Source organism: Podarcis erhardii (assembly GCF_964252035.2).
Source record: "Podarcis erhardii genome assembly, chromosome: 1".
Lineage (NCBI taxonomy): Eukaryota > Metazoa > Chordata > Lepidosauria > Squamata > Lacertidae > Podarcis > Podarcis erhardii.
Window position 1 is genome coordinate 97,812,211 of NC_138497.1, and position 12,661 is coordinate 97,824,871.

At 40.1% G+C, this 12,661-nt stretch overlaps 1 protein-coding gene across 10 annotated transcripts in view; it reads right to left on the reverse strand.

The window, feature by feature from the left end:
- NCKAP5 (NCK associated protein 5) overlaps window positions 1-12,661 on the reverse strand; it is a 647,162-nt gene that overhangs the window by 125,825 nt on the left and 508,676 nt on the right. The window lies entirely within an intron of this gene.

The following is a 12,661-nucleotide window of genomic DNA, read 5'->3' on the forward strand; positions in this document are numbered from 1 at the left end:
TGGTACACCAAACACAGAAAATTGCTGATGTATTAACCAGGTTGAATTTGGTTGATGCAAACCCAGCAGACACACCGATGGTGACAGGTTACCAGGTAGATAGTACTGCTGAAGCGTTTTCTGACACTACGCTGTACAGATGCATTCTAGGCAAGTTGAATTTCATTGCTAGATGTTCAAGACCTGACATTGCTGTAAGCACTAACCTGCTTAGCAGACATGCTAACAATCCTACTGTTCAGGATTGGAAAGCTCTGAAGCGTATAGCCCGCTATTTGAAAGGGACTATGCACTACAGGCTGAAGTTCACCAGTCAGAAGACTGGAGGTCTTGAAATCTTTGCAGATGCTAGTTTTGGAAGTGACACCACGGATGGTACAAGCACTTCTGGAGTATGCTACATGTACAACCACTGTCTGACTGGCTGTGCAAGAAGCAGACGACAGTGAGCTTAAGTTCCTGTGAAGCAGAACTCAATGCTCTGTCATTTTCACTCATGGATTGTGAATGGTTGATGCAACTGTTTAAGGACATCGGGGTCTCTGTGAAATGTCCTATACAAGTGTATCAAGACAATAGATCCTGTTTGGCTTCGCTGAACTCAGAGAGTTGCAAGCAAAGAACCAAGTACTTGCAGATTAAGCTACATCGTGCAAGAGAGTGTATTCAGAAAGGACTCATTCAGGTGTCCTACATGCCAGGAAATGAAATTCCTGCTGATCTGTTGTCTAAGGTTGTTAACAGAGAACAACTTAAGGTTTATGTACAGAGGTTGCAATTGGGTTGAACCACAGGTACTACAGGTTACACGGAAAGGGGGAGGATGTTAGGATATTTCCGTTCCACCTTAAAAGGGAGCAGGCTTTTGTGTGTCACAGCCTGCACATTTCCTGTTCACAGGATGTTTCTGTTTCGATAGAGCTGTTGTGTCTCTCTCTCTCTCTCTCTGTGCTGAACACCGAAGCAGGCGGTCATGTTTTTCTTTGTCCTGACCGACACTGAATAAACTTTCTAAATGATACTCTCCTGAGTGCAACTTTCGCTGTGCATTATCTGCTGATAGAGTGTACATCAGTTCTGGAATGTGGAAGCTATTTTCTGGAGCTCATGTCGCTAATTGCTGATACTGTATCTACGGGAGGTCGATGGACATCCGGAGTCCGGAGTCGGCGTGGAGGCAGTGATGGCCTATGTCTCCCTGGCAGTATCCCAACATTAACAAGGCCTAGCTACCTTTTCTTTCTGTCAAGGGCCATATTCTCAGGGGAAATCTGCTGGGGCTACATGTTGGCAGTGGGTGGAGCCAGTGCAGATGACAGGAAAAGTCAGAAACAAGTGGTCTCTGGATTAAATGATCCAGAATAAATACCAACCTGCTACTTCAGGTTAAATTCCCAATCCTACGCCGCTCTACTCAGAAGTAAAACCACTGGGCTTGATAGGGCTCTAGGATGACCTTCCAATGAGTATACAGATGATTCATTTATTATTATTATTTTACTACAAGAGACCAATGAAGCAACTGTTTCGGATATGAAGTGTAAGTAATTCTTTCCTGACATAAGAGTGTCACAATACACGGAGGGAGAGGGGGGGAGAGAGAGAGAATTGGGAGGGGGGCAGGGAGAAGAAAAACATACCCTATCTATTTATTTCTATCGAAAAATCAATGCTCTCATAAGTTCTGAAAGGACACAGAGGGAAAAACACTTTGAAAATCCAAAAAACTAAGGAGGATGGTGAGGAACTTTGATGGGATGGAATAAGGGAGCAGCTTCAAGAGGCATGTGGAGCTACATGTGATGAGGCGGGTGCGCTGCACGTGGCTCACACCCTATACATCCATGTGCCAAGCCACTCATATAATTTGCTGATATTTGCATACAATTGTTTAAAATATTCCTATTGAATTCATACCACACAATGTCCCCATCCTATTTGACTAAAGTTTCAAATGCAGCGCTGTGTTCAAATGACCCACTTCTTGCAAGCGTGAGGCCGGTTCCCAGAAGACTGCACTGTTTGAAGGGTCCCACTACAGAATGGACTTTCAGAAAGCTAGAGTTTTGCAGACTGACAAAGGCATAGTCTCAAGGTGACACATTCCCATGGGAATTTCATGTCACATAGAAAACTACTATAGAGTGGGGGGGGGGACTGGCTCATAAAAGTCTCATTTCCCAAGCATTCGCCTGTAATACGTTTTCAGCTGCTATAAGAATATATTCACAGCATTGATTCTGATTGCTGGGCAAGCACAATCTCCCTTCCACCTTTCTTGGGACGATAATCTCATTTATTCAAAATTATCTAAAAGGGGAAATGGGACAGCATATATAGGCAGCTGTTGGCATTCTCCAAGCTACTGCAAGCTAACTTCCTTAAAACTAGGACCTTTCCAGTTTTGCCTCTGCTGCAATCATGGAAATTGCTGTTGACTTTATCCATGATGTGTTCTCCACATTAGGTGTGTCTGGGGAAGCCTAGGACTGCTTGCATTAATTAAAAATATATAGTATGGCAAACCAACCATTATTTATTTATTATATCTATGCTATGCCTCAATATGTACATTCTCTGGGCACAGTACAAATAAAAAGCGAATAAAAACTAACAATAAGCCATGCTACAACCAAAGCACAAAAAGTTTGAAAGCCAATCAGCACAAGAACCCAAACAGAAAACCACAATGAAATACTGCAGACAGCACAGAACTAAGGCTACATTCAGGCATGGGGTTTAAATGCATCAGTTTTAGGGGTTATAATGCCAGCACTTTATAAAATTCCTTTTAAACTGCAGTACCTGTTGCATTACGGAAGAGTAGGGTTTTTTTCTATTGATACATCACCATGTCAGGCTAAATTTTAAGGTCCAATTTTGGTCACATGAGCAGTGGTGGTGTGATCATGAAAACTACGATAAAATTACAACAGAAAACTTTTGTGATTTTCTGAGTTTTAAATGGATTTTTCTGGAAGCAATTAACATGGAAATGAGTGCTAAATGTCCACTAGATTCCTAGAAGTGGCTTTTATGTCATGTGAAAATGAGAGAATTAATAGTTAAGGAAACATTGGGAGGACAGAATATAATGCTGCCTAAATGAAGCAAAAACAGCCATCAAATGCATACTTTCAAACCACCATCTATACCACAAGGACGTTTGACCATATCTTAAAAAGTCCTGGGAGAACAATGAAGTCTTAACATGGCACCGATGTGCCCACAACATGGGCAATAGGCAAGTTTCCTGGGGGACACCATAGCCGACAGGAGGGTGTCTGTAATACAGGCATGTACTTACCCACTTCTGAATATTTTATCTCCACTACAAAGACATATTTGGGGGGGGGGGGAGAGATGTCAACATGTTCGTGCTGTTAGAAGCCAACATAATTCTTTATCTTTCAACCTCTTGTAATGTTTAATGATATTTGAATCAGAGGTCAGACTCTAGGGCGACCTACTCCATCTTATTCTGTCAGGTACTGAACAATTAATTGCCTAGAAGTGTTGCCATATATAATAATGTCATGGAGGCAATTTACCCCTTCCTGCTACACTGTTAACTGCTTCCATCTAAACACAGCTCCTTTAAACATATCTCTCAAAATTGTTTCCAAAGATAATGCCAGAATATATAGGTTAACCTTTGTGGATACCTAAAAAAGGTAACCTGGCAGCAGAAGACCATGTAAAATGCAGATTAAAATGAAATGATGTGAGACATCCAAGAGAAGCATTCATTGAATAAGTCAATTAATGAATTGAACCTATCAAGCCAGATGCATACCATTAATAACTGGAATGGTGTTTGATCTTCATCAGTTTTATTCAGAATGCGATAAAAACATATGAGACTGGCAAACATGAAAATAGCTACTTAGGCTCAATCAGGATTCAGCAGATTTTATTTTTTTGAATTGTTGACCAGTGTTGGGGACCACAGGATCAAATAGGGCCAAAATTTGTCACTGGCTGGGGATGATGCAATGTGATAATGTAGTGTTGCTTTTACATAGGGAAAGCTGAATGACAGGTTCCACTGGCATCCCTCAGCCACTCAGCTCAAGAATATCAGTCAGCACATCATAAAGTGCTTTTGAAACACACCTCAGTTTCAAAACGGTATGTCATGAACCACAGGGGGAACAGTCATTCAGAGAAAACAGTTGTAAAACTTCATTAGGCTTTCAGGACTAGTTCCATAGCTTTTTGGATACAGGCCAACATGCTCGGAGAATGGTCTAAAATACAGGCCAATTTCAACGCTCCAGAGGAAAGAACAGCAATCTTTAAGCCATAAGGCTACATAATAGCTTTTCACATTCACATATTGCAAAATGTTTTTCAAATGTCAGTATATGTGGGGAAAAGATAGAATATCACATTAACATGAAGTATTTCAGAACAACAGTTCTAAAATATTTTCATCATAGGACTCATTAAGAGGTTTTAAATTTTAGTTCTGAGTTGGTTCTACCTGTCATCCTATTCTAGAAAAGAAAGAAGTCCATAACTCATTGTAATCATGTTGACTGGGTTCACACATCACATTAGCTGCTTTGAGTTACTGCTTTGTGTACAGTATAAATTTCAATCAAGTATGTATGTAAACCAGAGGTGGGAAACCTAAGGCCCGGGGGCAAATTGCATCCCTTCAACCAGGTTTGTGTGACTGCTGGGACTTGTCCAGGCTGTGCCTCCATAGGCCACACTCTTCACATGCCCTGCTCCATGCTCTCTCTGAGTACTTTTGCCGGGCTGGAATATGATCATGTCTCTTTCTTGCCTGGCTGGAGAGTGGTATGTGTGTGTGCATGTGCATGTGCATGCATGTATATGAACGTGTGTGTGTGTGAAAACCTCTGTCTTTTGTGTGGCTGGAATGTAGGCCATTGTACCAAGATAAGAGTTACATACATTGCCCTACCCAACTGTTGCCTCTCACCTCACACACCCCTTCCCAACTCCCAGAAGGTCACCCATGAGCAAATGCTGCCCTCAGGCTGAAAAAGATCCCCCATTCCTGCATTAAGCTGTAGTTGAAATAAAACAATGCAGCAACCAATACCTACTATGATGTCCACAGATGGTCTCAGTAAACAATCCCTTTAAAAATCCACAATGCACAACAGACTTTTGGCTCTTTCTGATCTGTTCTTGTTGGCACTTGCCCGACCTCTCCTACGCTAAAATAGTCCACATTTAATTGAATTCCAGCATTGGACACCCATCCTCCCTTCCTACTGCTGGGAAATAAACAATGGACTGACTTGTCAAGTAGTCTAAATTAGGGCTCGTGTTGTGTTTTCTCCTAAACAAAATATAGATGATAAAACAAGAACAAACTTGGGGGAAATTCCTTTGCCAAATCAAGATCTCAAAAGCACCAGAAAAGAACGTTAAATGTAGATCTATGCACATTCATATGCACATGGGACCCTTCTGAATGCAAAAGTTTCCATTAAATTCAAAGAGTGAGACAATAATTAGCAAATAATATAAATACAATCATTTATCAGCAACCTCTCTGCTCAAAGGTCACATGCAATATTAGGGGGAGCATCTAAAAATAGTGACATAAAAGTACACTAAAAAACAACAACAACAACAACAAAACAACCCAGCAAATTAAAACAGCAGCAATAAATATGAAGAAAAATATGAAAAGTAGGAAAAACCTAATCTGAGTGAGGCATCTCCTTGTGGTCACTGCAGTTTCTATACTCAGATCAGATTACCAGATTGAGTCCAATGTATTTTGCTGCAGAAGAACGTAGTGTTTCAGAGACTGAAACTCTAGTTATTTTCAGAAAGCTTGGCTCTTCTGGGTCAGAGTTTGGTTTACTTAATCTTCTCATGATGGGAATTAGATTTCCCTTGTGGTGACATCCACTGCCAGAAATGGATGCATCAAATTTCAAGTGCCAAGGAATTAATGTACCAATCTGCATAATCAAATCCCTGAGATAAACAGCAGCATTTCTTTTTCAATATTACCAGGCTCTAGGTTATTGCAACTACTTTGTATATATGTAAATATACATATATATATACTTGTCCAAAATTCATGACACTGTAATTTTTAATAATAGTTTTATTGTAAAGCCCTTTGAACATAGTTATAGAAAATTTCCACTACATGAAATTGACTAAATCTGGAGTAATCATTTTTTCTTTTGATCTGTGAGGAATGTGTATGGGGGGAGCTGAACAGAAAAATGTGTATCTATATAAAACAAGGAATGAGTTATGTACTGAAATTTTTCATGTCACACTTTTCAAAAATAACAATTTAAATTATGTTTTAACTTCTTTGTTGTAGAATAACTAAATGATTTTGAGTTTTGCTCTGAAGATGAAATGTGACAAAAATTAGTTATAAGAATAACTAATTTTCAAAAGTTTACTTCTGTGACCATACACAGAAAACATAGAGGAAGAAGAATGGAAGATGGAAGAATGGTGCAGAGTGATACATGCACTGGTTATCTTCTGCTTGGACTACTGCAATGCACTCTATGTGGGGCTACCTTTGAAGGTGACTCGGAAACTACAATTAATCCAGAATGCAGCGGCTAGACTGGTGACTGGGAGCAGCCACCATGACCACCGTCACACCAGTCCTGAAAGATCTATATTGGCTCCCAGTACATTTCTGAGCACAATTCAAAGTGTTGGTGCTGAGCTTTAAAGCCCTAAATGGCCTTGGCCCTGTATACCTGAAGGAGCATCTCTACCCCATTGTTCAGCCTGGACACTGAGATCCAACAGCAAGGGGCTCCTGGCAGTTCCCACACTGTGAAAAGTGAAGTTACAGGGAAACAGGCAAAGGGCCTTCTCGGTAGTAGTGCCCACCCTGTGGAATACCCTCCCATCAGATGTTAAGGAGATAACATTTTGGAAACATCTGAAGGCAGCCCTGTATAGCGAAGCTTTTTAGGGTTGAATGTTTTTCTGTGTTTTTCTATATGCTGGAAGCTGCCCAGAGTGGCTGGGGCAACCCAGTCAGATGGGCAGGGTACAAATAATTAGTAGTAGTAGTAGTGGTAGTAGTAGTAGTAGGAGTAGTTATATTGTTATGGGTTTGTGGGTACCCTGGCTCCTCCAGATTCCTGGGTGCTGGGGTTTAATCAGTGCTTTGAGAATTAAGATGGGCCAGCAGACATCCTACACACACACACACACACACACACACACACTGCAAAGGAAATGATTAAACAGTTGATTTCCAAATGGGTGCCAATGCCTAAGTGAAAACCATTTGTTCCTCTTCTTCTGGAGAAGGATGGCAGAGAGCGGTAGCAGTTAAAAGTTTTCAAGGAACAAGTATTATAGGGCATTTTCATACCCTCACGTATTTTTAAAGTAGGCTCTAGGGGCAATTAAACAGCACTGCAACTGAAATATGTGTAAGTCAGGGGCCACATCTTTGTGACAGACACTAAAGACCAAATTGCTTTCACTAGAAGGAGTATACATGATTGGAGTGACTATCAGATAGGAAAGCTATATTGAACAATAAACCAACTTCTTTATCTGAACAATAGACCACTTTATTTTTTGCTCTCCCTCAACCTCAAATTGTCAAAACCAATTCAATTACATGCATATTGTACATCTATTGAACCATGAAGGCTGCAGAGAAGACACACTCAAGATCTCATCATACTTGCTCTAGTATCTATGACCTGCTATAATACTTACTGTACCTAATATGCCTCCCCTATAACAAGCCTTAGTTTGAAAATTCCAAATTTTTTTGCTTTTAGATTTCATTGTCATGACACTATATGGAAAATTCCAATGCACTTTTAAGTTTGCTGAGTTCTGTTTGTTTGAGAAGTACACTTAAATCTAAAGAGCCACATTGTATACATATTATATCTGTAAAAATATTCTGTTACTCACATACCATTATATTTTTTTTAGTCAAAGGGTTGTTTTGATATCCAGATCCTTTTTAATTGTGGTTGTATTATATAGTCTCATCATAAAAAACTCTGTTCTATATAACTGCATCTCTCTATTTTACCTTTTATACTGAATATGCTCCATGTATGGTCCTGTAATGGTTTACATGACTATGAGTTAGTGTGTACATATCTTTATGACAAATCAATAGGAAATGTAAGAAAAAAATGATGTAAGGTCTGCAAACCAAGTAAATACTAAACTGTGTAAGAATATGCTTATAGAAGGTAGAACAGGAAAAGTTAAAATCTGGAAGGCAGGTAAACACAACTTTGGTTTGTTGTGATACAATAAATTAAGTTCTTTGACATACTTGCATGGAACATCATTTCATATTTATTTTTTTATGGGATTTCATTTTCAGTACTAATTGGTTACTGAATAATGTAGTTTTTAGATATTTTATTGATAGAATTATTGATAGAAGGGGAAAGGTCAAGTGCAACAACTTCAGCTTATGGACAGAGGCCATTGCTCAGTGGCTGAGCACCTGCTTTGCATGCAGAAGGTCCCAGGTTTAATTCATGGAACCTCCATTTAAAAGGGATCTGATGATGTTAAAGTCTTTCTGCCTTAGACCTGGATAGACAATACATGTTAGGTAGATGCTGGATAAAAATCCTGACCTGGTAAAACACAGCTTTAGAATATTATTTAAAATTCTGCTGTGCATGTCCTTCTTGATCCCCTGTCTGAATTTGATTGTTTTACTACTTAGTAGATTCAACATTACATTAGTTTTACTTTATTTACTTTTGTTTTCGTTTAGCATTACCCAGCTTCTGAAATATTTTATCCATTTTAATTGTTCTGTCTCATATATATTTAGATTGGGAGGCTGTGAGCAGAAACTATTAATTTATATTTCTGCAGAACACTCTATACATTTAATGTGTTTTTTAAAAATAATAATAAACAAATATAATGTCTGCTAGCTGATGGTATTACTACTTACAGTGGTACCTCAGGTTACATACGCTTCAGGTTACATACGCTTCAGGTTACAGACTCCGCTAACCCAGAAATAGTGCTTCAGGTTAAGAACTTTGCTTCAGGATGAGAACAGAAATTGTGCTCCGGCGGCGCGGCAGCAGCAGGAGGCCCTATTAGCTAAAGTGGTGCTTCAGGTTAAGAACAGTTTCAGGTTAAGTACAGACCTCAGGAACGAATTAAGTACTTAACCTAAGGTACCACTGTATTTAGAAGCACAGTTTCCAGGACAATATGTAGATTAAAATAATAAATATGATGAACTTGTATAAAGCCACAGAAAACTAACTGCAAAAAGGACAAAATCTAGCAAAGCCATAAAAACAAAACTAAAAAAATAAAGAAAACCTGTTGAAATGTCTGACACTGATAAACTATGAAAGCTGGCACCAGGCGGGCTTATTTGAGGAAGGGGTTCCTGAGGTGCCAGTCCTCTAGTTAGCCGCCGCCCACCACAGTTACTTTCAAAAATACTGTCACTTCAGGTTAAATACCTGGCCACTGAGATATTAGAATAATGCCAGATGAAGGACAAGGAATGGCTCGGAGAGCAAGGTAGGCAAGGCAAGTCTCAAAGCTGTGACAAAACACTGAAGTTTGGAAGAAGAAAGAAACAGTGGGGTCACTCAGAGGAGAAGATGGTGAAATGCAAACAGGGGACACAGAAAGGGCTGAACTCCTCAATGCCTTCTTTGCCTCAGTCTTCTCCAATAAAGAAAACAATGCCCGACCTGAAGAATTTGGAGCAAATGATTCAGCAGAGGAAACACAGCCCAGAATAACTAAGGAGATAGTACAAGAATACTTGGCTAGTTTAGATGTATTCAAGTCTCTAGGGCCAGATGAACTGCATCCAAGAGTATTAAAAGAACTGGCAGATGTGATCTCAGAACCACTGGCAGTCATCTTTGAGAATTCCTGGAGAACAGGCAAAGTCCCGGCAGACTGGAGGAGGGCAAATGTTGTCCCTATTTTCAAAAAGGGGAAAAGAAAGGACCCAAATAATTACCGCCCAGTCAGTCTGACATCAATACCAGGGAAGATTCTGAAAGGAATGCTGTGATCACCAATAGTCAGCATGGATTTCTGAAAAATAAGTCATGTCAGACTAACCTGATCTCGTTTTTTGACAGAATTACAAGCCTGGTAGATGAAGGGAACGCAGTGGATGTAGCCTACCTTGATTTCAGCAAGGCATTTGACAAGGTGCCCCATGATATTCTTGTAAAGAAGCTGGTAAAATGCGGTCTTGACTATGCTACCACTCAGTGGATTTGTAACTGGCTGTCTGACCGAACCCAAAGGGTGCTCATCAATGGTTCCTCTTCATCCTGGAGAAGAGTGACTAGTGGGGTGCCACAGGGTTCTGTCTTGGGCCCGGTCTTATTCAACATCTTTATCAACGACTTGGATGATGGACTCAAGGGCATCCGGATCAAATTTGCAGATGACACCAAACTGGGAGGGGTGGCTAACACTCCAGAGGACAGGATCACACTTCAAAACGACCTTGACAGATTAGAGAACTGGGCCAAAACAAACAAGATGAATTTTAATAGGGAGAAATGTAAAGTATTGCACTTGGGCAAAAAAAATGAGAGGCACAAATACAAGATGGGTGACACCTGGCTTGAGAGCAGTACATGTGAAAAGGATCTAGGAGTCTTGGTTGACCACAAACTTGACATGAGCCAACAGTGTGACGCGGCAGCTAAAAAAGCCAATGCAATTCTGGGCTGCATCAATAGGAGTATTGCATCTAGATCAAGGGAAGTAATAGTGCCACTGTATTCTGCTCTGGTCAGACCTCACCTGGAGTACTGTGTCCAGTTCTGGGCACCACAGTTCAAGAAGGACACTGACAAACTGGAACGTGTCCAGAGGAGGGCAACCAAAATGGTCAAAGGCCTGGAAACGATGCCTTATGAAGAACGGCTAAGGGTGCTGGGCATGTTTAGCCTGGAGAAGAGGAGGTTAAGGGGTGATATGATAGCCATGTTCAAATATATAAAAGGATGTCACATAGAGGAGGGAGAAAGGTTGTTTTCTGCTGCTCCAGAGAAGCGGACACGGAGCAATGGTTCCAAACTACAAGAAAAAAGATTCCACCTAAACATTAGGAAGAACTTCCTGACAGTAAGAGCTGTTCGACAGTGGAATTTGCTGCCAAGGAGTGTGGTGGAGTCTCCTTCTTTGGAGGTCTTTAAGCAGAGGCTTGACAACCATATGTCAGGAGTGCTCTGATGGTGTTTCCTGCTTGGCAGGGGGTTGGACTCGATGGCCCTTGTGGTCTCTTCCAACTCTATGATTCTATGATTCTATGATTCTAAGTGATATACTCTGGTGGCAAATTAAACATGATTTACTGAAGACGGAAAGGTGGTTCTACTTCCATTTGGATCTTTCCGATTTCATCATTATTATGTATCATCACACAGAGATATTGTATATATGTTCTACTCTGTAGAATCCTGGGTTTTAATTGATTAATCTGTATCTTTACAAGTATGAAGACTAACAGTGAGCATTGCTCATCAATATTCTCAGGTGGTACTAATTCTAAGGTACTGATTTCCATATTTTTCAGGATATATTTGCATCCGCATCATAAGCATACTGGACTAAGTACTTTACCTGCAGGGAGATGCATAGCAGAGTGTTCCCTTTCTGGGTATATGTGCAAAAGTATTGAATTTAACATGTCACCCTACACAGAAAATGTGAGATCTGAGCTCTCTGCTCATATTGCCATCCAGGGCTCCCCATTCTATTAGGCAAGTAGGAGGAAAGGGCATGTTCAGCTGGCATATGGGATAAACATAAACCATGTTCAGGATTTTCCTGAACACATGACAGCTTAAACTATGGTTGGGGTAGGAATGCACACACACAAGCTCAGCCTGCAATATTCCCGGGCTGCTGTACATATCTTCATGTGATTTTTGCAAAGGTCTGAAGATGGTTTTTAAGCATGTTCAATTGAATGTGCTCTCCATAAACAGAGGTCTGAGGATGAGGTGTGTGCTGCTGCCCTGTCCATAGTTTGATCATTCCCATGTTCAAGCAAATGTCACCAAAAATTGTCTGATGGGATTTCCAAGTGAGTTTCCATGCCTGCACACCATAGAAGGAACTCTGCTGCGTCCTACAGGGATCCCTCTATGCAAAAATACACAACAGAGTGGGTTACGACCATCTTGTTTGATTAAAAAAAATGATTGCTTTCTCTTTTTTAACCCTTTATTCATTTCATGTACTAAGTATGTTGATTTCAACAGGCCTTACTTTCACCCCTCCAACAACAGCCTTTGTTATAACAGTAGTATACTGTAACAACTAAAATAATGCTTTAGATCAGGCTGCAGTTGTCAGTTCAATGTGGCTGATTTTTCATAATTTGAGAAGAATTGTGCAGAAAAAAACAGATGTAAAAGAGGCCAAATCCATTAGCCCATTAAACATTTCCCCCCATAAAAAGTATAAATTGACATGTGCAGATTTATCCAAAAGATAGAGAGTATTCTGTAAATTTATATAAATTAATTGGTTAGACTAGAAATCTCTTCTTCATCCAATAAGATCCAATAAGTTACATGACTGAAATTATCCTATTACAACATGGCCTATACTTCTTGTTGCTCTGTTTACTTATTATTCCAAAGTGACTTAGATTTCGTAGTGTTTTTTTAGA